At 49.8% G+C, this 14,824-nt stretch overlaps 1 protein-coding gene across 7 annotated transcripts in view; it reads right to left on the bottom strand.

Annotated features, from left to right (window-relative positions):
* Nucleotides 1–14,824, bottom strand: part of ITSN2 (intersectin 2) — a 2,589,317-nt gene that overhangs the window by 1,698,877 nt on the left and 875,616 nt on the right. The gene's annotated exons all lie outside the window — the stretch shown is intronic.

Genomic DNA, 14,824 nt, shown 5'->3' with positions numbered 1-14,824 from the left:
TCCCACCGAGAGAGCCGGCTGCATGACCCACGGATCCAAGGTGAGGAGCGGGGAGGAGAGGGCCCCGCAGACACCACTGGCGCTGCCCATACCCATACACATAAAGTGCAGGCCCCCCAGCCCCGCCGCGGGCTCTCCCTGAGACTGCTTACTCTGCCCGGCACTGGGCGTTGAGTCGCGAGGCCCGGAGAAACTAGCTAGGCCACTGAAGGCCTTAACCACCACCGACCCCAGTCATAAGGGGACAGAGGCGCTGGAGTGGGAGAGGTGGGGCCTACGACCATTGCGGCCTCCACGCTGTGCCAGTATGCCAACATCTCCGGCAATGCCCAGGTTCACCAACACCAATTTGTGATTGCATCCCGCAACCCGGGCACAAGAGGCAAAGTGACACCCAGCGGCTTGCGGGACCGGCGCTACCTCGTAAACTGACGCAGCACACCGCCTGCACACCCTGGGCACACGGATAGCGCTGATACTGAAGGCCTCCCCACCAATTTGAATTTAAGGAGCTCCCCTTACAAGGCGCATACACCGCTGAGGCCCTGTCTGCTTCAAGTACCTCACCGCCCACACCAAACTACACCTCACCTCTCATAGAGGGAAGCACAGGTCGTTGACCGGCCCGGATAGCCCTGGAGGCTGCGCCGCAGAGGGGCATGCAGCCTCAACCGCCGCCAAGAAGCCTTTGAAGGGACCCTGCGGGCCCGCTCACACCCAGGGCTATGTCAACCAAAAGTGCCCGAAACAAACAGACAGACCACAATGGAGTCCTTTACGGCCACTGGGTCGCACGGACCAGATGCTGACGCTGCCATCAGGGAGACATCGAGCGCGGAGACTTCTGAACCGGCTAACTCGCAGCTATTAGAGGCCATCATGACGCTCCAGAAAACCATGGAAAATAAAATTGACGCTGTAGCCATCGATCTGAACCTCATGAGGCAGGACGTGCGCTCCATAGCCTGCAGAACTGAAGCATTAGAAACCCAGGTGCGAGTCAACACCGAAGCAAAGACCCAACTCCAGAAAGAAGTTGACGCCCTAACACAGAAGGTAAAGGACCTGGAAGACAGGGCCGAGGAGGCGGAAGGGAGAGCCCACAGAAGCAACATCAGAATTATTGGCCTGCCTGAAGGTATCGAAGGTAATGACCCCACAAACTATGTCGAAAACCTCCTCATACACGAAATTGGAGCAGGGAAACTATCACAAGGCTTCACCATTGAGAGAGCCCACCGATCCCTCACCAAGCGGCCACCCTCGGGAAACCCGCCTAGACCCATCATAGCCAAAGTGCTTAACTACAGGGATAGAGAAACCATTTTCCTTCTCAAGACAGGGCGGCATCAAACTGCGTGATTCTGCGAAGATCGCCATTTACCCAGATTGCACCCTACAAGTCCGGAGGAGTAGGGCCCAATTCAATCACATCAAAGCCAGACTGAAGAACGCAGGCCTGCGTTATATGCTACTATACCCGGCCAGATTGAAAATCCTGCACAACAACAGAGCCTACTTATTTGAGACCCCTGAAGAGGTCAGTGAATGGATGGACAGGGAGCAGGTGCCAGACCTTGAACCGAAGGGGCGCACACCTCAACAACCAAAATCACGAAGAACCTCCCCCAGGCAGCGCCCACTAGAATTATTATATCATACCACTAAAGCGGCGATAATGATGCATCAGGAGCCAATCCAGACACGAGACACTGCACAGTTGCACCACCAGAAGTTGCACCACTCCTGCCCCCAGGAACCGTTTGGGTAGTTTACCCGCCCGTAGGGCACCATGGGGCCTAGGCCTAATGGAGCAGAAACGGGGAAGTCAGAACGAGGGAAACCTCGCTAGACGCGTTTTGTTAGCAGTAGAGTTAAAAACGTACGTTCATAGGGAAGGGAGCCCCAAGCAGGGAACCCAGTTGAAGTTACACAGGGACCAGACCAAGACCACTGGCGGCAGTATCGTCGGTGGATGGCCCGGGACACCCCGGAAACTAGAACACACCATGGGGCTGCCTTGTGACCCACCCACAGAAACACACTCGTTTACAGACCATGGCTGACGACATCAAAATAATGTCCTGGAATGTAAGGGGCCTAAACAGTTATGTTAAACAGCACCGCATTCACTCCTTTCTGAAGCGCCATAAAGTAGGTATCGCTCTGTTGCAAGAGACCCACCTTAACACACCTAAACTAGCAGCGCTAGCCAAAGCCTGGAGGGGAACCCTGATAGGCTCCACGTACTCCTCCTATGCGAGGGGAGTCTTGATATGGATCGCTCCTTCCATCCCCTTCACCCTGACCCACACCAAAACAGACAATGAAGGCAGAATAGCCCTGATGCAAGGCACCATAGAAGGTAGGGACCTCTGTCTGATCAGCACCTACGCCCCCAATCACGACGCCACCGTCTTCTTTCGCTCACTATACACCCGCCTGAGCCCGAATAGCAAAGCCATAATAATATGGGGAGGCGACCACAATTGCACCCTAGATCCCCGCATGGACAGATCGGACAACAAGCATACCAGCCCCTCCCCACCCGCCAAAATACTAAACTCCCTCACACACCAATTCGCCTTGAAAGACCTATGGAGAACCCAGCACCCTGATACCAGAGCCTATTCCTTCTACTCGCCTCCACATAAAGTCCACACCAGAATCGATCACCTATTTGTGAGCGAGGAACAGACGGCTCGGTTCAACAACACGCAATACCTGGCCAGGGTGCTATCAGACCTCTCCCCCTTGATTACCGCATGGACATCAACGACCCCCAGGCCTCCTATTCCGACCTGGAAACTCAGAAGCGAGGCACTGCTAGACAACGCTTTCAATGAGCAAATCAGGCAAGGCACAATAGACTACTGGCAAACTAACACAGACAGCGTTCAACACATACGCACAGCATGGGAAGCTTACAAAGTCGTAATGAGGGGAGAAATGATTGCTGCCGCCGGGGGAGCCCAGAGACACACTACTGCCCTGCTTGCACATACCGAAACAGAGCTGAAAGTCCTGGAGGCAACCCCATCCCCTGACCCGGCCCATAGGCACAAAATAATAGAGCTTAAGCAAGCTTGCCTAACACATTGGGAGACCCTGGGGAAACTGAGCTACGCGAGTTACACCGCCAGAAACCACGCCCTGGGGATAAACCTGGTAAGCTGCTAGCGTGGCTATACAAGCGCGAGACCCCCAGATCACCCATTTGCCAAATCAAGAGCATAGACGGCTCCTACGCCCACACCCAAGCGGAGATTAACCTAGCGTTCAAAGATTACTATCAGGCCCTATACTCAGACCCCACTCCTCCCACTGACAGGGACATTGAGGACGCCCTCGACACCATTGAGTTGTCCCACTTGGAGGAACATGTGGCGGGGTCCCTGGACGGCCCCATCACTCCAGATGAGGTTGCGGCGACCATCAGGTCACTACCCTCAGGGAAGACACCAGGGCCGGACGGGCTTCCCGGGGAATTTTACAAGACCTACGAAGATTTACTAGCACCACTACTATCCCAGGTATACAACGAGGCATACGAGGTGGGCCGCCTCCCTGACTCCATGCGCGAGGCCACCATCATTCCCCTGCTGAAACCCAACAAAGACAGCACTAACTGCAGCTCATACAGGCCCTTGTCCATGCTAAATGTGGACTATAAAATACTAACGGCACTAATGGCAAGGAGACTACAGGCCGTCATCCCACACCTGATCCACTTAGATCAAACCGGGTGCGTGCAAGGTCGATCCATTACGGAAAACTTGCGCAAGCTGCACCACGTCATATATAGCACCGAGGGAGGACCGGATAGATGCGCGTTGGCGTCCTTGGACGCCCCCAAAGCTTTTGACTCGGTCCGGTGGAAATGGCTCCATGCCACACTAGCCAAGATGGGATTCGGCCCAGCTTTCTTAAAGTGGGTCAAACTCACCAACACAGACCCAACGGCCAGGGTGCAAACCAATCACACATTCTCTGACAAATGGAACCTCTTCAGAGGGACCCGACAGGGTTGCCCCCTCTGCCCCTTACTTTACATTTTAGCCATTGAGCCAGTAGCTGCATTCCTCAGGCAGGAGTACGGTGACGGGGGCATAACAATAAATGGGGTGACCCACCTAGTTTCCATGTACGCCGACGACATGCTCCTCTACCTTAAGGACCCCGAACACACACTGCCCTACATACTGGAGACATTGAGGGGGTTTCAAAGATGCACAGGGATCCAAATCAACCACGACAAGTCTTGCCTGTACCCTCTAGCCACCCTGAGCAACACCAAGGTTGAACACCTCCCCGCACTAACCCTCAAATGGGAGCCCACCTCTTTTAAATACCTAGGCATCAAGATCCACAGCGACCCCAGAATTGAACATGCACTGAACACAGAACGCCAAAGCTGGCTTGATTAAATCGATGGACTTCTGGAGCAAATTGCCCCTTTCAGTGGCAGGCAGGGCGGGACTCCTCAAAATGGTAGCATTGCCGAGACTAATGTACTTCTTCACCAATGTCCCGTACAACATCCCCCAGCAATACTTCAATGAGTTAAACAAACTCTGCAGAACATTTCTATGGCACGAAGGAAGACACAGAGTCGCCCTAGATATAATGCAAAGACCGTACGACAAAGGAGGCCTCAAAATACCCAATTTCGAACTCTATTACCTAGCAGGCCAGCTGAAACATGTGATCCAGTGGATGGCCGACGATCCCACCTCGGACACACGCCTACTACGACCCTCAGACCCCCAGACGCTGCTAAGGGACTTAATCTGGATCAAGCCAGACGCAAAACAACAAAATCCATACCTAATCACGCTAGGCACCAAGATCTGGAGAAGAGCCTGCATGCTCGCCAAAGTGGCCGACCCCTTCTCCCCCCAGATCCCGATAGCCGCCACCATGTCGACCAGACCAGCAGACCAGAAGGCGATCAGGAACCTATGGGAACCCCTCGGCATCGCCACCTTGGGAGACCTACTAGACGATCATGGCATCCTACCTTTCGAGGAACTGCAAGAGACTGCAGGAATGCCACCAGGCCAATTTCTCCTGCATGGAGCGACAGTGAAAAACCTCAAGAAACGTTGGCCCGAGAGAGAGACCCCCAATACTGGACACGAGGCTATTGAGAACCTGCTGAGCATGGCAGAAGGCGGTCACGAAACCTCGCGGCTCTATGAGACCATGCTCAACAGTGCCTCGCAACAAGAGCTTAAAAGCAAGGCAAAATGGGAACAGGAACTCGGCACTCCGGTTGGGGACAAAGAGTGGGAGACCATAACATATTACCACAAAAAGGTATCCAGGAACGCCCGCTTTCAACTCATTCAGTTCCACATCATCCATAGGGCTTACCTCACCCCGGACGTCATCTCCAGATTCAGTAGCACGGGCGCCGTGCCTTGCCCCAAATGCCAAGAACTCTCAGCCGGAATGTCTCACATGTTCTGGGGCTGCCCGGTCATATACGCCTTCTGGGCCCTGATCAATGAAAAAGCAGCCGAAGCAAACATCACACTGGACGTGCAATCACCCAAGGCATGCATTCTGGGCTCATGCCCTAGGAGCAAGAAGAACAGGCCCCTGAACAGGCTTAAGGACCTAATGTACATTTTGGCCAAACGTCGCATCGCGATGGCCTGGAAGAGCCCCGTAGCCCCCAGCATCACGACTTGGTGGGCGGACCTACAAAGATGGTCTGCAGCCGAAACAAGGGCATGGGAACTGGCGCAACGACAACAAAGCACAGGCACCTCCGACGACCTTTTACAATGGGTGGCCCTCACCACGTCACTGTTCTATAGCATTGATAACAGCCCCTCCGGAGAAGACTCGGACAGCCAGCATTGAACCCCGTCGTGTTAACACTGCAGCCCACTTATGTGGTTTTGGTCTAAGGGGGGGTAGGGTGGGAGGGAAAAGGGAAGTTAATGTAATCATATAATTGCTGCGTTAATGACACTGTGTTGTATTGTTTCATTGGAAAATAAAAATAAATTTAATTTAAAAAAAAACTTATCCAAGTACGGAGGGTCTACAACCAAATCTTGCAGCTCCGTCTAGAGGACGTAATGGTCACTTAAAAAGCCACCTTCCACGTTAGCAATTTGATGCGTGTTTTTGGCAAAGGTTCGAATGGAGGCTTTGCATATCATCTGTATCATTTTCCTGATGAGCGGAAACAGAGGGAACGCGTAAGCAAACAAGCCGTTCCAAGGGAATTTAAATCATCCCCCTGCAAGTCAGGATGCAGAATCCAGCTGGCAAACTTCTGGCACTGCTTGTTGTCGGGACTGGCGAACAGGTCTAGAGGGGGATGACCCATCTTTAGAGAATATTGGCTATCTGGTTGCTGTGCAGTTGCAACTCGTGTATCTGCAAGGAATCTGTGCTGAGGGTGTCTGCTTGCTTGTTCTGCATCCCCGGCAAGTGGAAAATCTGGTCTGTGCTTTCTGGGACAAGGTCTGTGATCGTGTTCCGCCTTGTTTTCATAGATAAAACATTGTGGTTGTGTTCTCAGTGAGGACGCAAACCACTGAATTTTCGATTAGAGGAAGAAAGGATTTTAGAGCCCAGTGCACTGATCGTAATTCCAGCACATTGATGTGGAGGACGGCTTCCTCGGGGGTCCAGAGGCCTTTGACTTGGTGCTTGTCCAAATGAGTGCCCTATCCCACCTGGGAGGCACCGGTCACAATGGTAAGACGATAGTTTGGCTCTATTGGGCATTCCTTTCGCGGTGCTGCAGGGGTAAATCCACCATTTCAGTGTGTTTGACAGGGCCTGAGAGATGGTTACTTTGTCTGACCAGGAACTCCGGGTTTGGGGCCATCTGGTAGCCAGAAACATTTGCATTGGCGGCTTGTGTAGCCGGCAGTGGGGAATAAGCAGAATGCAAGAGGACATGGTCCCCAGGAGAGCCATCTATGCACGGACCGTGACTCGCTTGTTTGGTGTGAATGAATTTGCTAGTGTTATCAATTTCTGGATTCTTTCCGAATAGGGTCTGACCAGCCTCTAGCCTTTAAGTAATTGAGCACCCAGGAAAACCAGGTTCCTTGAGGAAACTGTGCAGGATTTTGTATAATTTATTGTAAAGCCCAATTGTTGGAGCAGCGTTTCTGTTTGGTTGAGAGAGGATAAAGCTTGTTGGTACGTTGACCCTCGGACCAGCCAACCATTCAAGTACGGGTAGACGTGGTAGCCCTGTTTTTGGAGGAAGGCTGCAACCGGTGCCAGGCACTTTGTGAATGTTCTGGGTGCCGATTTCAGGCCGAAAGGCAGTACCCGAAACTGATAATGGCTTTCTCAAGACTACGAATCCGAGGTACTTTCGGTGCCTTGGATATACTGGCACGTGGAAGTATGCATCCTTGAGATCTAAGACCGCGAGGTATTCCTGGGGCTGAACGGCTTTTATGAACTCCTGGAGCGTTATTTTGAAATTTTGCTTTGTGATATTCTTGTTTAGTTTTCGGAAAACCAGAATAGGGTGCCACTTCCTGTCAGTTTTTTTGATGAAGTACCTGGAGTATACTCCCTTTCCCCTTGTTGAGGGAGGAACTCTTTCAGTGACTCTTTTTCCTTAGCATGTTGGCGTATCTCGTGCTGTAAAACCTGATGGTGCGGGTGAGATCCTTTATGGGAGGTATCAGGATTTGTGTGCACTTGAACTCCAATAAGTGGCCGTACTGGATTGCATCTAGCAGCCACCTGTCGTTCGTTACTGTTTGCCACTCGTTGAGGTAGAACGCCACATTGCCCCCGAACTGTGTGTCCCTGAGGCAGCCATTGTTGTGCCTGATTTTGCCTACCTCTTTGTGAGGTGGCAAATCCCTGCTTTTGTTGCCCTGGACGGTATTCTCTGTTGCGCCGGGAAAATTGGTAATTCTGCTTGTAGCCCTGAGAATAATATCCGGGTCTACCATAGTTCCTGTCTCTAGAAGCTGAGAATCTTGCATTACCTGAAGCTCCTTGAAAGGAGCGAAAGAGCCACCTGCCCCGATGGGCTGTAAGAGACCTAGCCATGTCAGAGTCAGCCTCCATGGCTTTAAGGGCCTCATCAATTATGTTCCCAAACAGATTTTCCCCTTCACACGACATATCGATGACTGTGTTGCACTTCTGGATGAAAACGGTGCCACGTAGCCATGCTTGGCGTCTAATGACTACTCCATTGCCAATTTGCTTAAACCCTGTTTTGGCAAGGTCTACAGCAATATTTATGCTGTGATTCGAGGCTACTTCCCCTTCGCGCACCATCATCATGCCTCCTTTCTCTGCTGTTCCGGCAAGTTTTCCAATAAAGGAGCCAGATGATGTCACATCTCTCAATCATATCGAGCAACCAATGCCAGGGAATTAGCCGCTTTTACTGTTGCCCCAATGGTGAGAACCTTTTTTCCAAAGGCATCCATTTTCCAGGTTTTCATTGTCCAGCGGTGTAGCATACTTAAGCTGCGTTCTAGTCTTGCGGCTTGCTGCCACTGTCACAACTGACTGCGGAGCAGGTTGCGAGGTGAGGCATTTCAGTGTTGTGTCTGGAGCTTCACATTTGTTCTCCAGTCTCCCATTAACCACTGGCTCTCTAAAAGGATACTTCGAATACGGAGGCTGCTTCTGCCAAACGTGATCCAGAATGGGTATGGAAAAGACTGCCTTCCTGCGGTTACTCATGTGGTCGAAGAGGAAACAATCTTTCTTTTCCTCATCTGGAATCAGACAAAACTTCTGGGATGCCTTAGCCATCATGGAGTGAAACACCCCAATGTCATCTCGGGGCAAAGGTTGAGCCGGGCTACCCTACGCATCTTGGTCAGGATCTGTGTCCCATGTATCTGCTCTCTGCGGAGACGGGGAGGTGGTGGAACTTGAATCCCTCGTATCAGTGTCCTGGTCCGAGTCAATCAATTCCTGATCTTCGCGCCCTCTCGTATGTGGAGGTGTTTGAATCCTAGGGAGTACACCCTGTTCCCTACAGGGATGGGTTGGATCCCTTCGATGTTGAGGGGTAACTTGAGGTTTCCTGTAAGGCTGAATTGTCTGAGCTTGAGAGAGCGGAAACCTAGCATCAAGCTGTCCCAAAAGAGACTTCAGTGTTTTAAGGACCTGCAGGGAAAGCATTGATTTTGGGTTTATAAGGGGGTATTGTGTATGCATACCGCCTATTCAAGCAGGTGTTGATGGCAGAGTAGGTGTCTGAAACCGTAGGGGTGTCTTCCTCTCTAGATGGTCCCTGGATAGGAGGATCAGAAGTTCCTTCTTCAGGATCTGATTCAAAGACACATGGACATTCCTCTGGTGGAGGCTCAAAATCTGATGTAATCTCATGCTGCAAAATGTCTTCTGGCATGCTATCTGGGTACTTTATGGGAGAAATTCCCAGGGGAGCCTGGTCGTGCAGCATCGTGGACCCTGTTGGGGTTTTCAAAATAACCTTAGGGGACAATATGTTTTGCCTCCTGTCAGTAATCTCCATCGCGGTGGTCGACTGGCACGAAAGCTTTTCAGCAGACGATTTCTTTTTGGTCATCGACGAGGTGGTTGTCGAAGTGGCTGTCGTGGAAGTGTTAGTCCACGACAGACGAGCCGTAGATGCTTTGATGATGCTGTCATCGTTGTTGATGACGTCGTCGATGGTGCTGTCGGAGTAGACCTCGACAACGATTTTGCTGTCGACAGGTGTCTCGACCCTCATGGCCGGAGGAGGATCTTCAAGATTCCGACGAGTAGTGTTTTTTGCCACTCGTCGAGGTAGACTTTTTCAATGACGAAGTTGAGGAGGACTTTGTAGCCGACTTGGCTCTGTGCTTGTCCATCGCGTGTGCGGATTTTGACGATGGGTGAGCGCCTTTCTCCGTTGGCTTGTCTGACGTGCTTTCGTCAATGGGCCCTTGAAAGAGTGTTTGGACCGGTATGGAACCCTGTGCCACTAATTGCTGGTTTCTTTACAGTGAAACAGTGTTTGGCCTTATTGTGCCCAGAGAACGATTTTGCCTCACCTGTCTTTTTTTTCTTGGCCACCGGCTTCTCAGATCTGGACTTCTGTCTTTACAGTGACCTCTTGTCAGAGGGAGGGGTTGCTCTGCCACCTCAGACGCCGGATAGACTCCTTCACTGAGCCAGCAGATTAGCCGTCAGTTCCGGTCCTTAAGGTTTTTTTTGGCAAAACCCTGGCAGATGTCACAGCCATCAGCGGAATGGTTCGGGTAGAGGCAGTAAAGACATTCCGTGTGCCTGTCCCCCTCATACACATTTTTTAGGCCGCAAGTGTCGCACTGCCTAAACAAGGACTTCTTGGGTCCTGAAGCGTCCATGGTTGGAACAGGAACTGTGTTTATGTTGACGTCGGTTGCACTGGATGATGAATATTGAAGAAAAAGTTAATTTTCAAAGAGGTATACATTTTCTCTCAGGAGAGAAACGCAAGGAATCCCAACAACTCGGAAGACGGTTGAAATCTGAGGGGAAGCTGCAGGGGATGAGCTATACCCTAGACGCCCCGCTGGTGGGTACCAAAAGCACCCACAACGTCGTTGATGGGACACTCAAGGTGTCAAGTATTTCCATAGGAAAATTCCAAAGTCAAAGTAACCAGGAATTCCCAGCCTGATGACGGGGAATATTCACAGAATGCGAATCCACGAAAGATCCAATGCTGGAGAAAATGTGTGTTTAAGTTCAACAACCAATTATAGTTTTCCAATTTATCAAATATTTAGCACAGGAAAAAAAACTGTTGGAATTCTAGGTTGGCAGTACCATTTACAGATTAAAGTGGCATCATCTAAGGCCCGGGTCAGACAAAACATCTGTAGAGTCCTGGGATGTCACTAGTGCTCCGAGTGCTGCAAGAAGGTGAAATGTGTCTGAGAGCTGAGACTTAGGCATTTCAAACACAAAGAATCTGCCATGGAAAGAGATTCCATTAAAAAGTTAGTCTTTCTAATGTTAAGATCATCATCTCAAAACGTATAGTTGATTGTTGCAGTTACTTTCATCATAATTGTCCTGCTTGCTTCAATGCGTCAAGTGCAACGTTACCTGGTGTATGCACTGCATTCTTCCTGACTGTGGGCTTCAGGTGTGGGGCTGTTCTCCCCGGACGAATTTGTTGGTTTGGCACTCAGAGCTGCAATACTTAGTAGATCAGTGAGCCTACTTCCTTTGGATACAAATATTCCACTGTGCTGGGTATTTGGCAATCCTATGTTTGTCCTTCAGTTCTGTCATCTGTTACAGATTTCCAGGGAAGTTCATGCATTCGCTGGATCCTGCAAAAAACACCCCCCCCCCAGCAACCCTGCTGATGCCGACATATAACTGGGTGTAATTATTTACACCTCGGGAATATAAGGTTAGGATGAACACAGCAACTTCGCTAACCAAGAGGTTCGCTGCGTAGTGTAAAGTATGAACATTTAACCTACTTTACTTCTGACCTTGCTCATCCCACCACATTGGGCTGGCTCTTGACCTTTCTGGGTTAGCCATGAAACGCGTACTGGATTATTTCAAGATTTCCTTTTTTCTTGGTTCCCCTTGGTCTGTTGCTCACAGAATCATACAATTGTGACAGACCACTTCCAGCTCAAAACTCTTGCATTAGTCAACATACGTGGGATAGGTTTTGTCCTGACGCAGGTCTAAGCTTGCTGTGCTTAGAGATGCAAGCTACACCTCACTGATGATGCCTAATGAGGCTGAAATTGCTTCCGGTCTTGCACAGAAGGAATGTGACCTAGCACTTTTAGGCTGGATGTCCCTTTTTCAGTGACGCCAAACCTAATACACATAAGGTATTTCTCCTTCTATAATGGTATGCCAGTCTGGCAAACATTGTGCTGAGGGTTTCTTCAAGCAATGCCAGAGATTAAGGTATACTCACACCCAAATATGATGTATGGTGACCACCCAGTCAATTACAGAGCTCAAAATGAAGGCTTTACCTCACAGCACTGCCTGCTCCCCGAGCCCCTTGATGTTCAAGATGCTGACCTCTTCCCTACATGGTGGCTCCCTTGATTTGCACTGGGCCTCACTGTATTTCCACTTACCACCACCATACTCCTGCATTCACTCCAATGTTACCTTCTGCCTGGTTCATCCAGACCATGTCCGCCTCCCACTCCAGTAATACATTCTGGTCATAACACTGCAAGGGAGAGGGGACAAAAAGAAGTTCCCTTCACCTTTTTTTCTTGCATGGTAGCCATTTTGTTTTGCAGTTTCAAAATGTGCAAAGTGGCCACTGCTCCGTTTCACATATTTAAAAAAAAAAGCTATGTACACCCTGGCAGCATGCTGAGGTGCTAATAACTATAACCTTCCCTGATGGGGGTAATAAAGCCAAGGCCCTGTTTGGGAAGCCCATGCCATTACTAGGCAATAATGCACCACACCTCAGGATTCATTGCTAAATTGAACACCTTCCATTCATCACTCTTCAATTCTGAGTTCATAGGGTTCAGCCTGCTACAAATGTAGGGTCATCATTCTTGCCTTTCTCTGGATGCCCTCACACCTGTATCAAGCTACTCTGCAGTCCCAGCTCTGATAACAGGTATTTCAACTTTTACTATTGTTGTTACTTGGTGTTATGACTTTCTATTCATATTGTTCTTTCCCTATAAAACTGAGGGCAGTTGCCAATCTTTCTCCTCCTCTCCAACTTTATCCACAGCCATAGTTCTACATCTTCAGTCAAATCCTCTGAGAAAACGGGAGGTGGCATATCTCCATTGACATGGACGGGCACATTTCATTTTTCCATGTTGCCCTTCAATTTAATCTTTTTGGAGTGAACACTTATCGTCTTGTAGGACAGAACATGTCTGCAGGGCTTGTATGCCCAACTTGACATTGAGAGACCATCCATCAAAATGTACTTAATTCTAGTGTAAAATAGCAACAATTAAGAAATATTTATTTTCTACCCTTTGTTCCATAGATTCCGATGAGAATCCCAGTCTTTACTTATTTTTTTAATCCTGTACTGACTTATCAAGGCAAGCCTACTGCTTTACTTCCCTTGCCTATTTTGCTCATTCTTATGGGGAAACAAACTAGTCCCTAAGAATGTCAGTAGTGAGAGACTGTGTCCCTCTTTTAGAATTCTTGTAGGTTTACAATTGCACACATCACCTCACAGTGAAGGACAGTTAGGATACTTTGTACCCTTATAACTTTTTACCCAATGGCTTTTTGGTGACTTTGATTACTTGACAATGTGCCAAAAACAAGTTGGTGGCAGCTGTGTCATTTTTTTACTGTTTTTGTGATGTTATTCTTTTGCACTTTTACATTTCCCACAAATTACTACCTAAGGTGGCTAGCACCCTAAAATGGCTGTGCCGCAAGATGTTCACTTGTTCTTTGGCCATCTTGTCCTTTGACCTGCTTCCCGCCTTCTTCCTGCCTTCTCAGGTCAGGAAATGCCATATATGGTAACCCATTTCCCAGTGAAAGCTATTGCTTTTGCGGGCAAGTGGGCTTTGTGTGTGGGCCAGAGGAGGGGGCTCGGACTGTCTGGTCCCAGTCCACATCCTCAGGCACCCAGAAAGTCTGTCGCTCGATGCATGTGATTGTTTGCCCAGGATTAGGCTGTGTGAATGTTGCAGATCCTTACCATTGGTGGGCTTGGGCTGGCTCCCAACCTGAATCTTGGCTAGAAGGGAGGGGGGTGAGGGGGAGCAGCCCGTTGACGACCCAACGATTAACACAGTAGCTCACTAGTCTCGACTCCAGTGATTGGCCCATGGAAGTCTTGCTCGTCTACCTGATATCAGAAGACCCTTGTTGGTTCTTCAACCCTTGTACCGGTTCAAGCAACCAGACTCAATCCTTGCTTGTGGCGTCATGCTTTGGAAGTTACCTGGAGGACTGACCAGCCCTCTTGTGGGCTACCGCGCTGCAGCCGTAGCGGTTCAGAGCAGAGCCTTGGGACTCAAAGGATCTTCAGCTTACGCCACAAGTCGCCTGTCCTCGCAACTGCAACCTTTTCACAGCAAGGGAAGCTGAACTGGGACTGCCTCTGTGTTCACCACTGGAAGATCGCCTGTCGCCGCCTGACCATGGTGACCTCAGCTGGAACGATCCTTCTGCAATCCTGTGACGTGTCCTGAAGGGTCGGCACCACCAAAATCTGCATCTTTTCTTCATTTGGGGATCTTAATCAAGTAGTTGCCTGGAACGGTCTGGTGAGAACTGTGACCATTGCCGACATGAAGAGTGACCTCTGCACCCGCGACTCCTGGTCTTCCCTCACCCAAACAGAGGACAGAAGATTGGAACCCCAGCAAATTCCAGAAGACCTGCACTGTCGCCTGGAAGAATCTGAGTCAGGGGGGTAAGTGAACATACCTGCTTCTGTCCCCAATGTCTCCAATAGGGTAACATTGGATAGCAGGCCCTTGTCTCTAAACTCCCGCAGGCCTGGCCTTTGGTCGTCGAACCTAGGTCAAGAATCCAGTCCTAGGCCTTACCTTTGTAACAGGATAGAGCGGGCGTACTCACCTTATTTGAAGTAAATACACTGCTTTAAGGAACTTTTTATTCACCACCAGAGCCCACTGCATCAGTTCTAAAATGCGTTCCCTGGAGAAACCATACTGGAACTTGTGACATTTTGGCTGGACTTCATAAGACCAGAGGGAACTGGGTTGTGATTATTCTATCTAATGCAGCCGTTTTTCTTACATTCAATGACTTACCTGTTGACGATTATTAAGTAATATTATCTGTAAAGGTGAAAGTGTATATATATGTTATATGGTCTTTATCATTACCTTACTTAACTTGGATA

This window comes from Ambystoma mexicanum, chromosome 4p, assembly GCF_040938575.1.
Source record: "Ambystoma mexicanum isolate Mex_15411 chromosome 4p, UKY_AmexF1_1, whole genome shotgun sequence".
In the NCBI taxonomy this organism is placed as follows: domain Eukaryota; kingdom Metazoa; phylum Chordata; class Amphibia; order Caudata; family Ambystomatidae; genus Ambystoma; species Ambystoma mexicanum.
This window is presented reverse-complemented; position numbering and strand designations above follow the sequence as displayed.